Source organism: Euprymna scolopes, chromosome 24, assembly GCF_053919585.1.
Source record: "Euprymna scolopes isolate OS-2025 chromosome 24, ASM5391958v1, whole genome shotgun sequence".
Taxonomy (NCBI): Eukaryota; Metazoa; Mollusca; class Cephalopoda; order Sepiida; family Sepiolidae; genus Euprymna; species Euprymna scolopes.
This window is the reverse complement of record NC_136505.1, coordinates 24,229,132-24,247,971: the sequence shown is the minus strand read 5'-3', so window position 1 is coordinate 24,247,971 and position 18,840 is coordinate 24,229,132. Positions and strand designations below refer to the sequence as shown.

General features: G+C 33.2%; 2 protein-coding genes across 5 annotated transcripts in view; one reads left to right on the top strand and one right to left on the bottom strand.

Annotated features, from left to right (window-relative positions):
* LOC145246631 (small ribosomal subunit protein uS11-like) overlaps window positions 1-11,128 on the top strand; it is a 143,015-nt gene extending 131,887 nt beyond the window's left edge. Inside the window, exon 9 of the mRNA XM_080108308.1 lies at window positions 11,110-11,128. The gene's annotated coding sequence lies outside the window, so the exon portion shown is untranslated. The remainder of the gene's footprint in view (window positions 1-11,109) is intronic.
* LOC145246629 (protein TANC2-like) overlaps window positions 1-18,840 on the bottom strand; it is a 1,068,463-nt gene that overhangs the window by 58,812 nt on the left and 990,811 nt on the right. The gene's annotated exons all lie outside the window — the stretch shown is intronic.

The window sequence follows — 18,840 nt, the reverse complement described above, 5'->3', positions numbered from 1 at the left end:
TGTCTTGTCTCAAGCGATTTCCATTAAAAAAACATCTTATTTAATAATTTTATTTTGTACTTACCCCGGTAATTATGGACTCTGGTTAATTTTCCTTCCAAAATTTTTTATATCACAAACACAGTTACTTGTACACACACAAAAATTTTATTTAGTAAAAAATTATTTTAACTTCAGCAAACCTAACGCTTGCTTAACATGTGAACCCTTTCAGAAATTACCTTGTGGCAACTTCTTTGACTGTGATGGTTCATCCTAACACCTGTTATAACCACTGGCCAGTATCTCGCACCTGTCATTAGAGATTAAATCCTACTCTTCTTCACAAAATTTAGACAGTTAAAAGATGTTAGACATTTGACATGAACTGCCAGCTGCCAATAATAAATAATATTTGTTTACGTCCAAAAAAATATGGGCGATTTTCTAAGGAAAAAAGATGTTCAAGGTTGAAGACGCTATTAACCATTTAATCGTTTAAAAATCTACCTAAGTTTAAAACCGATAAAAATGGCACATAAAGTAATCTAGGACTTTGTGGCATAACAGTTAACCATTATTCTTTTTTTAATTACATAGGCATAACCACTTATCAAGGCCAGAGACCACTCGAGGATAAGGGTTAAGAGTGTACAGTAGTCAATTGGGCATTATAGTAATCGTTAGTAATGGAAATTCGGTAAATTTGTTAACTTAAGTGGAGCGGCTCATCAAGAACCTGTTTACATTGGACTTGAAGACAACCATATTTTAGTCAGCTGGAAAGCAGGAAAACAGAAGACAATTCCACAGGCGTGCAGTTCTAAGAAAGAAGCTTTGTTCATGGAATCTACATTTAGGTGCAGGCACAGATAAAGAGTGGGGGGAATTATTGATAGTGTTTTCAGCTAGACGAGTGTTTCAAGTGAAAGTTTGGCGAGGGGGGGGGCAATAAATTGAAGCTCAGTCGAGCACTTGCCATGAAAATAACGTATACATATGGTCTGAGGTTTAATTCTTGGAAACAGTCAAGCTACACTGACGAGAGGTATGACCACGAAACATGCATGTCTATAGATTACTGTTTTATAAGTAATAAAATAATAAATAATATATACATATATGTTTCTAGGTAATTATGGAAAAGGATTCTGCCAACACATGTGGAGAGAAAGAAAAAGTAGAATAATACAAATCAATGACTATTGAATATACATGTCAGTTTAAAAAAAAAAAATGATTCTAAAAAATTCTCATTTCCACAATTTCTGTTTTTACAGTCACTATAATTGTTTATCCCAGTTTGCATAACTAAAAACTAATAAATCTGTTTACTTAAAAAATTCACAACCTTTGATAAGATATTTCTTTTGTATAAAAATAACAAGCCTCTTCATGCTATGTCACCATTATGGATAATATAGGAGTAAAGAAACTTATTACTTAAGTCATCTAATTCATTTGTGGGTGGTGCATGCAGACACGTAGGTAAATTAGATGGTTACGCTGAGAAAAGAGAGTTACTTTTTTTTAATGCTTACAGAAATATTAAGAAATATTCGAGAGTGGATGAATCAAGGAAGTGAAAGGGGTGAAAGAAATACATACATAGCTGAGAGAGAGAGAGAGAGAGAGAGAGAGAGAGAGAGAGAGAGAGAGAGACATGGGGGACTAATTTAATTACTTAAAATTATGGTTAATTAGAACACTTAAAATAGAATTTTTTAAGCATCACTCAATACCAGAACTAAGGTCCTACGAAAGGGTGTCCCAAAATAACCATCTACCTTGAAATATAAATTATCATCAAAATCAAGGGTTAATTTTCGGACACTATCTTTTAGAATATAGTGATTAAAGTGTGTGTGTGTGTATATATATATATATATATATATATATATACACACACACACACACATATACATATATATATATATATATATATATATATATATATAAGCCTTAAGGAGACAAATGTTCATTAACTCAATTTTAGTATAATTATAGACTGGGGTCCAGACTTTCAGATATGATCAATCCAGAATATGAGTCCTCTTTCAATACATATTTTGGTAGTTTTGCTGGTATGTAATAAAATTATTTAAAAAAAAATGAAAAAAAAAAGACTCTTAATCTATAATGTTTAAAAGAGAAACTAACAATATAAAGGTTACAATAACCATGCAACTGTTGTGGACTAAAATTCATGGCAAGTGCTCAACTGAACTTCAATCTATGGGTTAAAAAAAAAAAGATTATAAGGAAATAAAGTTAACAAGAGTATATATTTGCAGAAACTACAGAAGTAATGGATTGCCAGAGACTGATTCTGGATGGGCCATAGAGACTCTCTCTCTCTCTCTCTCTCTCTCTCTCTCTCTCTCTCTCTCTCTCTCTCTCTCTCTCTCTCTCTCTCTGGATACTTTTAACAAAGAGAGAGAAACTACAGAGGTAGTGGATTGCTAGAGACTGATTCTGGATTGGTCATAGCGACTTTCTTCTGTTACGACTATTAATACTGTTGGACAAATTCTATTAACGTCAGTTTACTCCTAGTCATCTTCGACCCGCCTTTTTCGTCAGTTACTATTGTGGTTTTAAAGAGCCGAAAAGAAACAAGATCAGCACGTATTTAGCAAGAAAGTACACAAGTAATGTGTTGGCAGAGATGGTTTCTGGAACAGTCAATATCGACTCTCTTTGTTAGCAACATTATCACTATTTATAGTGTCCAGAAGAGTCCATGTACTGACGCAATACGGTAGACCAACATAATCTTTTAAAAGATATATAAGATATACTAGAAAGAATTTAAAAGTTAAAAGTTGGTAGATTTAGAGAGTCAGTACCAGAATTATGGATTCCTACGGAATTAACGTTTATAGAGAGATACTATTTCTTTTAGACAGAGAATTCTGCTAACGATGCAATGTGCTTCTTGGATTCAATAGGTTATTTATTTATTTTTTTGTCTTATTAATGAGTCTCCACTTATTAAGGCCAAAAGCCACTCGATGATAGTAGGTTAAAGATATGGATGTACATTTCTCCAGCTCTCTTCAAAACTCAAGTTTACAGTATCCTATCATAATCTTTTCCATTCACTCTTTTTTGCGCTATTTTTTGCTTTGATCATTCTTCTGCTGGCTTCTTGACATCGCAATTTTTTTTTTGTTTCTGCATTTCTAACAAATTTAGGAATTCTTATCTTATCATAACTTACTTTAATCTATATTCGATATTCAATGTCTATAGCCCCATTTACATGTCTCTATTGAAGATGGAGAAAATTAATAGATTATTTTGGGTCATATATTACTATAAAAGTCTAACTTACATAAACATATACACGTTCATACATTTATAATCAAAATGAAAAAAAAAAAAAAAAAATTGTCGGTATTCTATAGATTCTTCGAACTAAGATGAGAACAGTAGTCCGAAGAATCCAAAGAATACCGACAATGATTATTTTTCCAAATTTTATTTATAGAAAAAAATATTATAATAATAAATAGTGCAAATAATCAATCCTCGTTTAAAAAATTTAGAAATATGAAATCATTATTTTTTAACAAATAAACGATTTTAATTAACTCTTTCAAAAACGCATCAAGAAATATAAACCAAGGTTATACTTGGGAACGTACATATATATATATATATATATATATATATATATATATATATATATATATATATATATACAGGATTAATACCTAAACTAATTAACCGAGCATTATGAATTTCATATCATATATACTCGGTGTAAAGGATCTATATATGGGTTATATTTATGTATTAGACATCAATTAATATTAATTTTTTATTTATTAAATATTAAAAAAATGTTTACAAATATTTACATAAAATAAATATTTGAATATTTGATAAAAAAATAAATAATGTTACCTCAAAAAAGGAGGTAACACACACACAAAAATGGGACGGTAACCCCTTCACCGATTTGGAAAGCAAAAATTAAATACAAATAAGCAACTGCTTATATCGCCAATAATAAAAAAAAAATAACACAATAATTAATGGATATTCCCAAAATATCAGTTTCTTTGATGAAATAAAATATTTTTAAAGGGAATAATATGGGCACAGCCTATAATTTGAAAAATTAAATATATCAGATATGCATTGAATTTGAGCCATAGTCATTAGACGCCAACGACACATGATTTCCTGAATTTCAATTTCTTCTTAAAACTCTTAAGCTAAAGATATTTTCTAAAATTAAAACCATGTAATAGATTTTGATCAAAATTTAAATAAGGATTCTAGATATATAGTTTAGAATTATTATATCTTGATTTTAACATTTATAAGGAGGCATAAAAATAGTGAAGAAGTATTTTGTTCCAGGAATTAATTTTACCGGTTCTTGGATGGGTATTGATATTCAAATATATAATTAAATTTCTTGAATGTATATTAAAAAATATATAGAGATATTTTGTGGTATATATTCCTTAAAATATAATCCCAATTGTTACAAAGAGTAAAAATCAGAAGAGAAAGCACTAATCAGACCTCTACTGGATAAGTGCAAAAAGGGCTGAGATCTTGGGGAGGCTTACTGCCGGAAGGAAATTCCAAAGTCTAGCATTCAAAGGAAGAAACTATTAGATGAGGCTTTCTGGGATCTATAGACCTTTGGGGGGGGGGATTTTGCTGATTGTCAGGTTAGGCGGGAGTATTTACCACATGATCAACATTAAGGCCGATGTTGATATCAAGCACTGAATTCTGATTAAGACAACAAGCGGACGATCACAGCCTGTGCAGGTTCACACTTTTATTATCAAGTAGAGTCGAAAGCTCAAATTCATCAATCTTAATTTCAAATAATTCGTAACAGATATTTAATCTGGGAGGAAGAATGGCAACCACATCTCTTGTCACATAACACACATTTTTATGGCCATTTGTCATAGTGCTTTTGCCTATTTTGTATTTGCCGTAGATCTTTCTTTTGTATGCCAGAAAACAAAATATGTGTATAAAAATGGAGCCTTTCATTTTATATGAAACATGTATTGCAGCCGGAAAAGCTTTGAAAATCTGGCAAGATAATTTATATGTCAGATGAAGGTAGACATCCTGTCTACAGATTACCCCCCACCCCGTGTGCGATAATTTCGTATGTAGTTGATGATTTTGTGTTTACATCACATTTTATCAAATAAAAGAATTGATAATGATGTGTAAATTATATAGAAAAATCGATTTTAAAAATAATCATTGTATGCCTTTTACTATAGCAATAATTTTAGTTTCATACGTAGAAAAAATGATTCCTTTCCCACACAAATAATTTAACTCTAGAATATGGCTAGTTATAAGTTATTAAATTAATAAGACCAGGTCATTTGGTATAATGGTAAGAAAGTTTGCTATTGGGTCAGAAAACTAGGATTTAATCCCTGTTATATACATCAAGTAACACGAGTTATCTCCCCTTGACTGGGATTACTCCCACCATCACCATTGCCTGCAACCTCCCACCACACAATCACGTGGTATATCGTAGTAGCAAAAACTACTACCCCTTCTTTAGTGTTAATAAAGATTTTGTCCCGTTCACACGTGTGTCTCTCTATTCTCTCAATGTTCTTTCTAACCCTTTACTAATATAGGCCACATAATGCAACAATCCCCACTGAGTCATCAAAAATGCCTCCTAAAAAAAAAAAAAAAATCTCAATTCTGACTGGCCAAGTTTCATTTTTGTACATCGTCACACGTGCCTGATAAATTTTTCTCTTGGTTGACAGCAGTAACGCTCTGCTGGTTAGCAATGACAGAAGTTCCAGTTCTGGCCTTCAGGACAAGATCAAAGTGTAGTATCTGTTTTTCAGATGCTGCACTTCTATTTCTTGTTCTCTTTCGGTGGAGGAGAAGTCCTTCACGACTGAGACAATTTTTATTTTTGTACCTTTTCTCCACGTTAAAAAACGACCCTGGTGTCTAACTCTGTCCCGTGGGGAGGCATAGTAATTAGGTACAATAATAAAATAGTAAAGCCGTTTTTTGCTTTGAAAACAAATGGTAAAATTATGACGATCAATTTTTAAAGCAAGAAATGTCACTTTTAATTAGACAGCCTTCCAATTGCTTTTCCCAATGATCCCAATCACCATCTCTTGCAATTCACATAAATGCATCGGCTGATCATCATCCTCATCATCATGGCTTTAGATGTTAGCATCTATTGGACAGCTTTTATAAAATAACTTCTAAACTAACTTACTTCCTAATATGTCTTTATTCATCCCATTTTCTTTTAAACCCTTTCTTATCACTTCCTCCCAATGTTCTCCTTGGTCTGCCTTCATCAACTGACCCTGCTACCTCAACTCTTCTACATCTACTATCATATCGACATCTACTATCATAAGATGATAGATTAAAAAAAAACATCTAATCAACTCATATATTGATATTTTATTGGCTTTTTCCTTTAACTTTTTCATGATTTTTTTTTTAGCTAGGGATGGGGCATGCTACTGGATGTCAAAAATTCACCTGCTATCTCATACATTCCAACCGAGAGATCTTTTTAAGATTCTAACCGTCTCTTTAAGTGCAATTGTTTGTATGTCTTTTGCACTTGGTTCACTTGGTATATTTGCCAAGTAGTTTGTGATATTCTTTTTTGCCAGAGTTCGGTTACTCCTATGATTACTGAAATGATGGAGATCTTCCTAAGATTCCAGTTTCTTTTCATGTTGTACATAAGAACTTGGTATTTTGTTATCCTTTCCTTCTCAGCTCTGTTTAGCCCAGCATCTTCTGAAGGAAACACAGGAAAGCAAAAAAAATAACAAAATTCTAAAATGAAATTAAAATATCTTATTTAAAAAAAAAAAAAAAAAAGACACGTTGAAAATATGCCACGAAAATAAAATCGTTTATTTGACATTTCTCAATGTCGGTGCAATTTGCATACGTAGTCAGGTTTTGTTGACACAAGTGGCTGCAAATGGAACTTTCAAAAACAACAGGGGAAGCAGTTCGCAACAGGCAATTTAATATATTTCTGAAAGAGCACGAGAGGAAACTGATTGCCTGAGATGAAATATTTAATATATATATATATATATATATATATATATATATATATATATATATATATATATATAATTACAGAGGAGTCACCACTTATCAAGGCCTAGAGACCTCTCGAGGATAAGAGTTAATGAGTGTACTGTAGTCAATGAGGCAATATCATAGTAATCGCTAGTAGTGGAAATTTAAAAAATTGGATTACTTAAGGGGACGGCTCATCAAGAACTTGTTTACGTTGGACTTGAAGATGACCATATTGTAGTCTGATGGAAAACAGGGAAACGTAAGAGAGTTCCACAGACATGCAGTTCTAAGAAAGAAACTTTGTTCATGGAATATATGTTTAGGTTAAGCACAGATAAAGAGAGTGGGAAATTATTGATAGTGGTTGCAGATAGATGAGTGTTTTGGCAAGGTGGGACTATAGGTTAGAGCTCAGACGAGCACTTGCCATAACTTTACAATAAAAGGCGAATAAATACTGATATCACAAGATGGTTAACTGCGATGGGGTAAGAATACTGGGTCTTGTAACTGTATCCACAGTAATTATTGCCTTACATTGTTTTTGATGTTTCATCACGTTTTGGCTAGCTAATCCCCTGGCCTACTTTCAGTCAATACTCACCTGGAACTGTGGAGACTCAATGCTTCTATCCACTGTACCATGGGCCCCGAAGGATGATTAAGATTGGATTTTATGGTCTTATAAATTCAAGTTTTGTGTTCTTATCTTTCATTGTTAGGTCTGTACTGAATGGAATTATATATTATTTTATTTTTATTTTTTGCAATCCTTTTCAGATGGGGCTTCATAATTACACAAATTATTTTCATTTTTTGCAGACTGTTATCCTCATCTTCATAGTTGCCGTTTCACCATGTTTTATCCAATTCACCATCTGACCTTCTGGTTAACCACGATTATGAAGCCCCATCTTAAAAGGATTCCCAAAATAAAAATAATATATAATTCGGTAGGAACTTAACAATGATAGACCCAATAAGAAAACAAAATTAGATTTATAAAATCCAACTTTGATCGCCCTTGGGGCCTGTGGCGCAGTGGATAGACGCGTTGAGTATACGGTTCCAGGTGAGCACTATGTGAAGATAGCCGTTTCAATCCTATCCAAAGCAGGCCAGAGGATTAGTTGGCCTAATACGTGAGGAGACAACAACTATGGAAGGCAGTAATTACTGGGGATACAGTTATGAGACTCAGCATTCTTATCTCGCCACGGTTTACAACTTGAAGAAGGCAAGAGGATAAGTTGGCTGAAACATCATGAAACGACAACAACTATGAAGATGAGGATAACAGTCTGCAAAAAATGAATAGGCCAAGTTATATGTTCATCAACGTTTTGTCTTTATTTCAAGACTTCTTCAAGATGATTAAATCGAAGAAAATAAAATACCAGTACAATATTTGAAAATACACTTGTGAAAAGGATGTCTTTGTCCTATTTCAGAACGAAACGTCGTTGGCATTTCTAAATGTGTATAGCATTGTGGAGTGAGTTAGATTTTGTTTTTCTAAACGGCGTTATATAGCGTTAAAAATCTCACTCACTTCATTATCAAAGCGCCTTACACTAAGAAAATTACTTCATTGCACATTAAAAGGCCAAAATACCTTACACATATTAAAAGTTAAAACATCCTCAACTTATTAAAGAGTCAAAACAGCTTACACACTATTTAGTAAACTGACTTCCCTGCCATATTCCATTCATTTAAGTGGTGTCCTGCCTGATTCAGGCATTGCTAGCTATGACTCTCCATCTATCTCTTTTCCCCGAAGCATCCATGACTTCATTGTTGGTCATCATTCACAGCTCCATTTATGCTGTTTTCTCAAAAGTTTTTGATGTACTGTCATAGCTTTCTTCACAGTTTTTCAAACAATAGGTTGCAATTTCTTTCTGTCTGAGTAGTGCCCATACTGGGCGATTGTCCTAACCATTGTACCCAGAGGGATCTTCTGCCCAGAACAACGCGATACAAAACCATCAACAGAATTATTCCCGATTGCTTCCATTACATATTCATATGACACCTGCCATCTGTTTTCTATGATCTCACATTACCCTGATCGGCGGGCTGAAGTGGGTTCTTGACCTTGCGCAGCGGTCTCCCACAGTCTAGCTGAAGGAAGGAGATACCAAACTTTTCCTTTGACAGCAGTGATGTCCCACCTAGTATTCCCAAATAGTCATCCATCTGGTATGAGCCAGGCTCATCGTTGCTTAGGGTCAGGGATCTGGTGGGAACCAGTGTGTCAACGTCATTGTGCCAATTAACGTGTAAGGTGTCTTGATCCTTTAATTAATGTTTAATTAACATGCAAATATTAAGTCATAAAACACCTTACACATATAAAAGGTTTGACCCTCAAATTATATTTAACTCCATTGAACTAATTACAGAATCAAAACACATTACACGTTAATTAAAGAATAAAACCATCTTACACATTAATTAAAGGAGCAAAACACCATACACATTAATTAAAGAATCAAAACACCTTGTACGTTAATAAAAGGATCAAAACACCATACACATTAATTAAAGGATCAAAACACCTTGTATGTTAATTAAAGAATCAAAACACCATACACATTAATTAAAGAATCAAAACACCTTGTACGTTAATTAAAGAATCAAAACACCTTGTATGTTAATTAAAGAATCAAAACACCATACACATTAATTAAAGGATCAAAACACCTTGTATGTTAATTAAAGAATCAAAACACCATACACATTAATTAAAGGATCAAAACACCTTGTATGTTAATTAAAGAATCAAAACACCATACATATTAATTAAAGAATCAAAACACCTTGTACGTTAATTAAAGAATCAAAACACCTTGTATGTTAATTAAAGAATCAAAACACCACACACATTAATTAAAGGATCAAAACACCTTGTATGTTAATTAAATAATCAAAACACCATACACATTAATTAAAGGATCAAAACACCTTGTATGTTAATTAAAGAATCAAAACACCATACATATTAATTAAAGAATCAAAACACCTTGTACGTTAATTAAAGGATCCAAACACCTTGTACGTTAATTAAATAATCAAAACACGATACACATTAATTAAAGGATCAAAACACCATACACATTAATTAAAGGATCAAAACACCTTATACGCAAATTAAAGGATCAAAACACCTTGTACGTTAATTAAAGAATCAAAACACCTTGTACGTTAATTAAATAATCAAAACACCATACACATTAATTAAAGGATCAAAACACCTTATACGCAAATTAAAGGATCAAAACACCTTGTACGTTAATTAAAGGATCAAAACACCTTGTACGTTAATTAAAGGATCAAAACACCTTGTACGCTAATTAAAGGATCAAAACACCTTGTACGTTAATTAAATAATCAAAACACTATACACATTAATTAAAGGATCAAAACACCTTATACGCAAATTAAAGGATCAAAAAACCTCGTACGTTAATTAAAGGATCAAAACATCATACACGTTAATTAAATAATCAAAACACATTACAGGTTTATTAAAAGATTAAGACACATCACATGTTAATTAAAGTACCAAAACAACTTACACATTAATTAAAGAATCCAAACACCTTATACGTTAATTAAATAATCAAAACACATTACACGTTAATTAAAGGATAAAATCACTTTTTGCATTTCATTTTCTAAAGTATGCAAGAGTATCTCTGCATGATAATTCTTTTCTAAGTGAGCAAATTTGGGATTTGGAATTTTTGTTTAAGTTCAACGACGCAATAAAAATACACGATTTTCACTTTTAAATAAGAAATGCAATAACAATAATAAATGCCAAAGTATTAACAAAGTTACTAACAAATGAAAATAAGTAACTACTTATGGTAAACCCTGTGTATTAAAAAAATGTTTAATTGTTTTACATATTGGTATGTTCTTTGTCAAAAAAAAAAACAACAACTTTATTCTTTCATGGTATTATGAGTAAGTAATAAGTCACAAGTAATTAAACTCATTTTATTGCATTTCCAGGCAGACCGTCTTGAAAGGAGAATAGGAAGCAAGTCTTTTCTTTCTGTTTCGATGAAGTAAAGAAATAGAATTCAAACATCTGCCGAGAAATTAAACTAAAACAAAAGGCGACTTTGCAGAACAAATGGCTGCCAGGTGCGACTTTCACATTCAGTTCTTTTACTAAAGAAAACAGGAAACAGAATAAACCTGAAGAATTCTTTGAAGTCTATTTATGAAATAAAAAAACAGTCTCAGATTTGATCAATTACTAAAGATCTGCATGTGTATGTCTACGTATCTCATACACCACATATATATGTATACATTTATATATATATATATATATATATATATATATATATATATATGTCAGTCGAATTTTTTAATATAAATTTGTAAAAAGTATACCTTTTGTACATCTATCTTCTATATATATATAAAAGACAAAATGTGTGTTAGTGTGTGTGTGTGTGTGTGTGTGTGTGTGTGTGTGTGTGTGTGTGTGTGTGTGTGTGTGCATTTTTTGTGTATGTCCGACAAAGGCTTTTGGAGGGAAGGGGGGCGCTCGGGCCGGTCACTCTTTCTTAGAACCTTTTATATGCTACCTAGATTATAATATCTATGATTTACGAAACGAGGTCGCGTGTATCTTTAATTTGGGAAACTTTTACACACTATTTTTGCGATATTTTTTTACTCTCTGCATGTTTCTTTGGCTTCCATATAAAAAAGCGAAACTGTGAAAGCGAATTTGTGTTCTTGGTCTTTGGTGGCGAGACGTCCAGAAAAGCGATAAGGTTTCATCAATGCAGGAGAAACCCTTATATCAAGCAATTCCTATTCATTTGGACACTCCCCTTTTTATGGGGACCTATTTTCCCAAACATCTTGTGGGGAAACAAACAACAGATGCAGAAACTGACTTGCAGCCAAAGTTAAGTGCGTTTCATTCTTGTATGGCGTGATGTTTGACCTCATTAAATTTATGCACCTGCCAGTTAACTTTTTAATTGTTTAATTTCACCCATTCTAAGTTCTCTGCCCGTGTAGCGTGGCAGAAAGTTATCAGGCTATCGACCTCAAGGGTTCGGGTTCGAGCCTACCTACTTATTAGAATTTTTTTTTCTTTTACACTGCCAAACACCCGGGCAACGCTATGTACTCCCACTAGTAACATATAAATCTCACCTGCCCGTTTAAATGTATGTATTTATATATGTATGTACCAAAAACTTTCGACAGAGGTGACGAATTGTCATAAGATCGGTATCATTTTGAATCTCGACACTTCAGATGACAAATATCGAAAAATTGCCCCAAAACATTAATTCCTTCACTCTCAACTGGGCACTTTTCTACAGGGAGGGGTCGCTTTTTTCGCCGATATTTTCGAAAGTCATCCCTCTCTTTTCGATTGACTAGCCTTAATTTAAACCTATGTCATTTCCGGTTTGGCAATGTGCTCAACAGCAGACACGTCACGCTTTCTTTTTTCACGTTCCTTTCCTCCTTCGCAGCATGGGTTTGAGCCTGCCTGCCTACTACCACTTTTTCTTTACTTTTTTTCTTTACTCAACACCCGGACAACGCCAGGCACCTAGGCTAGTATTAATTAAATTATGAACAAGCAAACAGATAGGAATACAACTTTACACCGATGAAGACTGAAGGATCAGTCGTTAATTATGTACTTGTAAAAAAGTTTTTTAATTTTTTTTCATAATATTATTTTGTATTCCTGCACGTCACCAATTGAAAACGAATAAAGAAAAGTTATAAGCTTTTATACTTTTCGTATTCCTTTTTATACATTTCCATACACACACACACACACACACACACACACACACACATATATATATATATGGATAGATAGATAAGTCAGTTGAATTCTTGATGTTGATCATTGGATCTAATAATGATTTCCATTCTATCTTTGCGCCAAGTTCTTTACAAATATATTATTTCGCTACAATTCATTTAAAGAATACTTATTGCAGCCTGAAAGATTCATGAAATGAAAAATGTTTCCATAATGCCCCTAAACATAAAAATTAATTAACGTCCTTAAAGAAAAGGAATTCATGATTTCTCTATTTTAGCTATCAGAGGAACAATTGTATTGGTATTAAATAAATAGTAGCCTACTTATTTACTACAATTTGTTGTTTTTAATGATAGCACGTGGAAATCTTTCATTTACATCAACTGATTACATTGTTGTTTTAATGCGCTGATCAGAGCAGCAGTCATCAACTTCGGTGTTATTTGGCATATGTATTCATTTTTTTTTTTTTTTTTTTTGCATTTTAAACTTTAATTCAAGCTATTATATACATAAAAAAATAATTTTATAAAAGCAACAGTAGGTTATCTACAACGCAATGTAGACTACAATGTATTGTGGACTAAGACACTTTAGAGAGACATGTGAAACTTCTTCCCTGTGCACTGCGATAAGGCTCCTAACTAAAGTAGGCAATCGATTTGATTGAAAAATGGGCGATTTCACCGATTTTGATGACAATAAAAAATATAGAATTGTGAAAAATTTGTCGATCATCATTCAATCCCGAGTAACATCGGATCGCCCTGCTAGTGTGTGAGTGTGTAATATATATTACTATGCCATACATGAGACCAGAAACATGTGACTACACGTACATGTATCAACCAATTTTTGCACTAGAGATATAAAGTTCACAGTGTGTGTGTAATCTATAATATAAATCTCACCTGTCTGTTTAAATGTATGTATGTATGTATGTATGTATGTATGTCTCGTAAAACCTTTCAACAGAGGCGATGGATTTTCACGAGATTGGTAGCTCAACTGGGCACTTTTCTACAGGGAGAGGTCACTTTTTTCGCCAATATTTTCGGAATTCATCACCTCTTTCAATTGTCTAGCCTTAACTTAATATGTCACTTCCAATTTGGTGATGGGCGCAACAGCTAATGCGTCACGTTTTTACTTTTTACTTTCTTTTCGTCCTTAACAGTACGGGTTTGAGCCTGCCTGCCTACTACCACTTTGTTTTTTTTGCTCAACATACACCTTCAAGCACCCAGGCTAGTATATATATATATATATATATATATATATATATATATATGTATCACTATGCAATACATGAGACCATAAACATGTAACTACACGTACATGTGTCTATCAATTTTTCACTAGAGATATAAAGTTCACAGAATATGATTTTATTACAACGATTCTTAATTTATTTTTTTTGTATTGAATCCCTTCCATATCGTAAAAGTTGCCTGCTTTAGCATGGGCAGGTTTTATAATCCATTAGTAGAAAATTTAATATCCACTTGAAGCACTAAGATTCAGACGGCATGAAAATCATTTTTTAAGACATCTTTTTATTATTTTCAGTCACTGCTTGTTTTTGCTTTTTTTTTTTTTTTGTTTTTTTGTGCATGTATTCTGAAGAGGAAAATCAGCAGAACTCAACTCTCGTTAGAAATGTTATCAACTTCGACCAAGTAATATTATGTGTGTTTTATGGATCATAAAACATATTCGAGCAACGTTTTTTTTTTTATTTGTTTTTATTTTATATAAATTCTATTGTATAGTTAATCCGATAATTTATCTTCAAATTCTGTTGAAAGTATTGCAAACCAGTTTGTTCGAAGCTTGGGCGGAGAAAAGAAAAAGACATGATTTAAGGAGAGCTCTATTTTTGTTTTTACTTTGACTTGAAGTTTTGCTAAGAAAAATAATCATGAACTTGTTCTTAACATTAATGTTGTGGTGTGTCCACCCTACGGATAATAAACTTTTCCACTTACTATAAAGACCGAGGAAATATGTCTCTCGACGTTAGCATACAAGCTAGCCTAAGTAATGCAAGAGTCTTGCACCGTGGCAGTCAGACTGGCTTATATCCACACGCTTTATCTGTTGTGTTTGCTTTTCTGTTCAATATATTTTGTTTCCATTGATTATTGAATTATGTCTTTCTTTTGGACCCCTATTGGATCAAAACAATAAAAAAAAACATGATCAGGTGAGATCACTATGTATGTGACTTTATCTAGTTTGAAATTATAAAACTTGCACATTTTTGAAAATCGCTAAAATTGTCTCCATTCTAATATTCTTCTTTGCCAGAATAATTATTTTTGGAAAGATTCACAAAGATTACACATTTTTAATGAAGAGTTGCAAAGATAAAAAGGAAGCAATTGCTAGTCAAAATCAAATATCGATTTCGGTCTAAGATGAAAAACCTAACAAAATAACTACATTATATTGCTTTTAACAGTAAAAACAGTAAAAACTAAAACAAAAAAATAAACTAGAATAAAATTAAAGACTAAAAAAAATAACATGAAAGGACTGAAGAGAATGATAGGTTGGTTTTGAAGTTAATTTCAAAAAGCTGTCCAACATATGCCAGCGTGTAAAACGAATATTAAATCGATGATGAAGGCTTAGCCTGACATCACACATATCGGCCGCCATGCAAAAGAGATATGCAAGCAATTGTGCAAGGTTTGATCCATAGATTAATTGAAATCAATTCAAGAAAATTTCAATTCCTCCATTTTTAGTAATTTTCCAGCCAAACATGAATTAAGAAATAAATCTCGGAAAAAAAAAAAAAAAAATTGTTTTTAATTCAAGACTAAGATTAAAAAAAAAAAAAAGAAAAAAAAGATCACTTTGGAAATGGGGAAAACTTAATTCAAAATAGTAAAATTATCCGATAAGCGAGCACATTAGAAACACAAACGTTTAACCTAAGTATTTACCAAACTTAGGCATCACAGACAGACCAACTGACAGAGATTCTTATAAGATGTGTCCAATGAAAATGCGATTCCAAATTTAAGCACAACAGACTGAACGGCAGAAAAAGCTTTTCACCGAGATTCTTGAATGCCATTTCAAACTAAATCATGACAAACGAAAAAGCTATTTCAACCTTGAATGTGACTGAGCAAAGAAAATGGCATTTCAAACTTAAGCATTACATTAATGAGTGTAAAAGAGATCGGTGAGACAAGAGTGTAATGATCGGTTGTAGTGGAAATCGAGTAAAATGTGATTGTCTAAGAGGGCGGTTAAACAAGAACTTGTTTACATTATTCTTGAAAATGATCATGGAAGGTAGTCCTGCACTATAGAGTTCCACAGGCGAATAGTTCTAGAAAAGAAAGCTACGTTCATAGAATTTGTGTGTGGTTTTCATTAATGGCATAAAAATATGTGTAAATGTTACATTAAAATGAAATTGACACAAATAGAAATGAATATTTAATTAATGAGATGTTATTTCACAAGGCAATATGCAAATTAGTTAACCATACTACTTTAACTGCATACACACGATAAGTACATTAGAAATTATTGTTTGAACCATGGAAGGAATCTATCCTATCTGTATATGCAGTGTGATGATATACGGGAGTGAAATCTGGCCAGTCAGGGTTGAAGACATAGGTTGCATGGATACAAAGATTATTGAAACAAAAATTAGATGATGAGTATGTAGTGTGAGTTTAAAAAGACAGAATTAGATCTAATAAGTTCAGAGGAAGATTAAAACTGGCAGTATAGAGAGATTTGTATAGAACAGGAGACTTTGTTGGTTTGGTCATATTTGAAAGAATAGAGGAATGTTCTGTGGTTCATAGATGAAGAGCAGTCTAGGTAGCAAGTTAGTTGGTAGGGGTAGGCTAAGGAAAACACAGGAAAAAGTAATACAGGTAGACTTGAGAGAAAAACAGATAAAGACTTGACCAGTGATTGGTTAGTTTGAAGCAAATTTCTAAAAGCTGTCTACCACATGCCAGGATGTAAAACGGATGTTAAAACGAATATGATGGTGATGATGAGGTTCTTGTATTGTGTGAAATTATTATAGCCTCCATTCAGTCTTGAGTAGCTGCACATATAATTGTGAAGCAAAGATTGAGTAATCTCAAACCACACATCTGCTGAATCGGCACTGCTTGACTCCAGTGGAAAGAAGGAACCCTGGACCACTAGAAACTATGCCAAGATAAGCAGAGAGCACATACAGCATCTGGTATTTCCAAATGGTCACCCATTTGGTACTGACCAGGTTCAATGTAACTTAACTTTGTTGATCAGATGGAAACCTCTGTGTCAACATGTTTGTTCCATAAACTCATTGTGAGAGCAACAAATGGCGCTATTATACAGGGTGGTATGATAAAATTGTTTCCCTAGAAAGAATGACAGGATTCCATTTCCGTTTAATGAAAACCGGTTTTCTTTTTTTTTCTTTTTTTTTTTTTGTTGGAGACCATCTACTAGTTGGCCAGTTGTGTACAAATCCTAAGAGTGATAGGAGCGAGATCAGTGGTACACCGCTATACAACTCATGCTCTCTACTGATTAAAGTCATGACAACAGGACCATTGCCAGCACCCTCAAAATGCAAATCCGGACAGTTCAATGCTTGAGGGCACAATTCAATAAAGTTTCCAGCCATGGTTATGGTCTTTGGTGTGGTTTTAAGTGAGGGCCACATCATGCCACCTCACATCTTCAAAGTCGGCTTAAAAATCAACATCAAAGCGTACCTGGATGTGCTAAAGAGTGTGATGATCCCCTGATACAATCAGATGGCTGCTGGAAGACCCTGGCTGTGGCAGCAGGACTTGGCATTGGCTTCAGAGAGACGACTTTGCACCCTTCTCTCACTGCCCACCTCCTCCCCCGACCTGAACTTGCTGAACTACTTTGTTTGGTCATACGTAGAGAAGATCACTAACTTGATCTCCAACAACAACAAAGCCAGCCTCATCACCGTTATCTGCTGAGTATTTGCCAAGCTCCCACCATCGCTTGTAAAAAAGGCATTCTCCCAGTTCTGGACATGTATTGAGGCAGTGATTTAGGCTGAAGGCGGCTACATTGAATAGATTTCAGCTCTACTACATAATCAAGTTACCTGAATTGATTTTATTAATAAATGTTTTAAAATAAAGCTGTAGTGTTGTTTTCTTTAGGGCGACACTTTTGTCGTTCCACCCTGTATAAGTACAGATCATGACCGAGCAATGGACTCATCTAAACTAACATACGAATATTTCAGCTAAAGTATTTTCCACATGTGTTAAGCTCCTGATGATGTGTGGATATGAACAATTAAATGTGTGTGAGCATTTTCTCCCACACGTTGTTTTAAGTGGTGTTTCACACAGAGAGTGTGTGTACTTTGTTTAAACTGCTAGGCATCGTATTTTGTCGCAGTGAAAAATATGTTGATCTTAGACTGGAGATAATTTGCGTACTTTATTTATCAGCTCCAAACAGCTGCCAAATTTTAAGCAGTTTCTTTTATTGTTTTTAGTGAATGTATTTTTAATTCTGACTGAAAAATATTTCCTTCTATTTGTTTTATTTGAATTTGGGGTCGATTTTGTACAAAAATATAGCTGCAGCTGCGTTTTTTTTTTTTTTATAAATTTCATTGTGAAAACAACAAATGACGTTATGAAAATGACATTCAAGATGAGAACAGTAGTCCGAAGAATCCAAAGAATACAGGATAATTAAAGTAGAAAATTAAACGAGAAAAGATTCAGTAAATACTATTTTGGGCCATCATTGATTTGACCCAAACTTTGTGGCTACCAGAGTCGAAGAATTAGAAATGACAAAAAGAAAATCATCTTACATTATCGTCATCAATATTTTGATTTCCCCTGAAGAGAAACTTGGATGATATTGCCACATAAAAAAGTTTG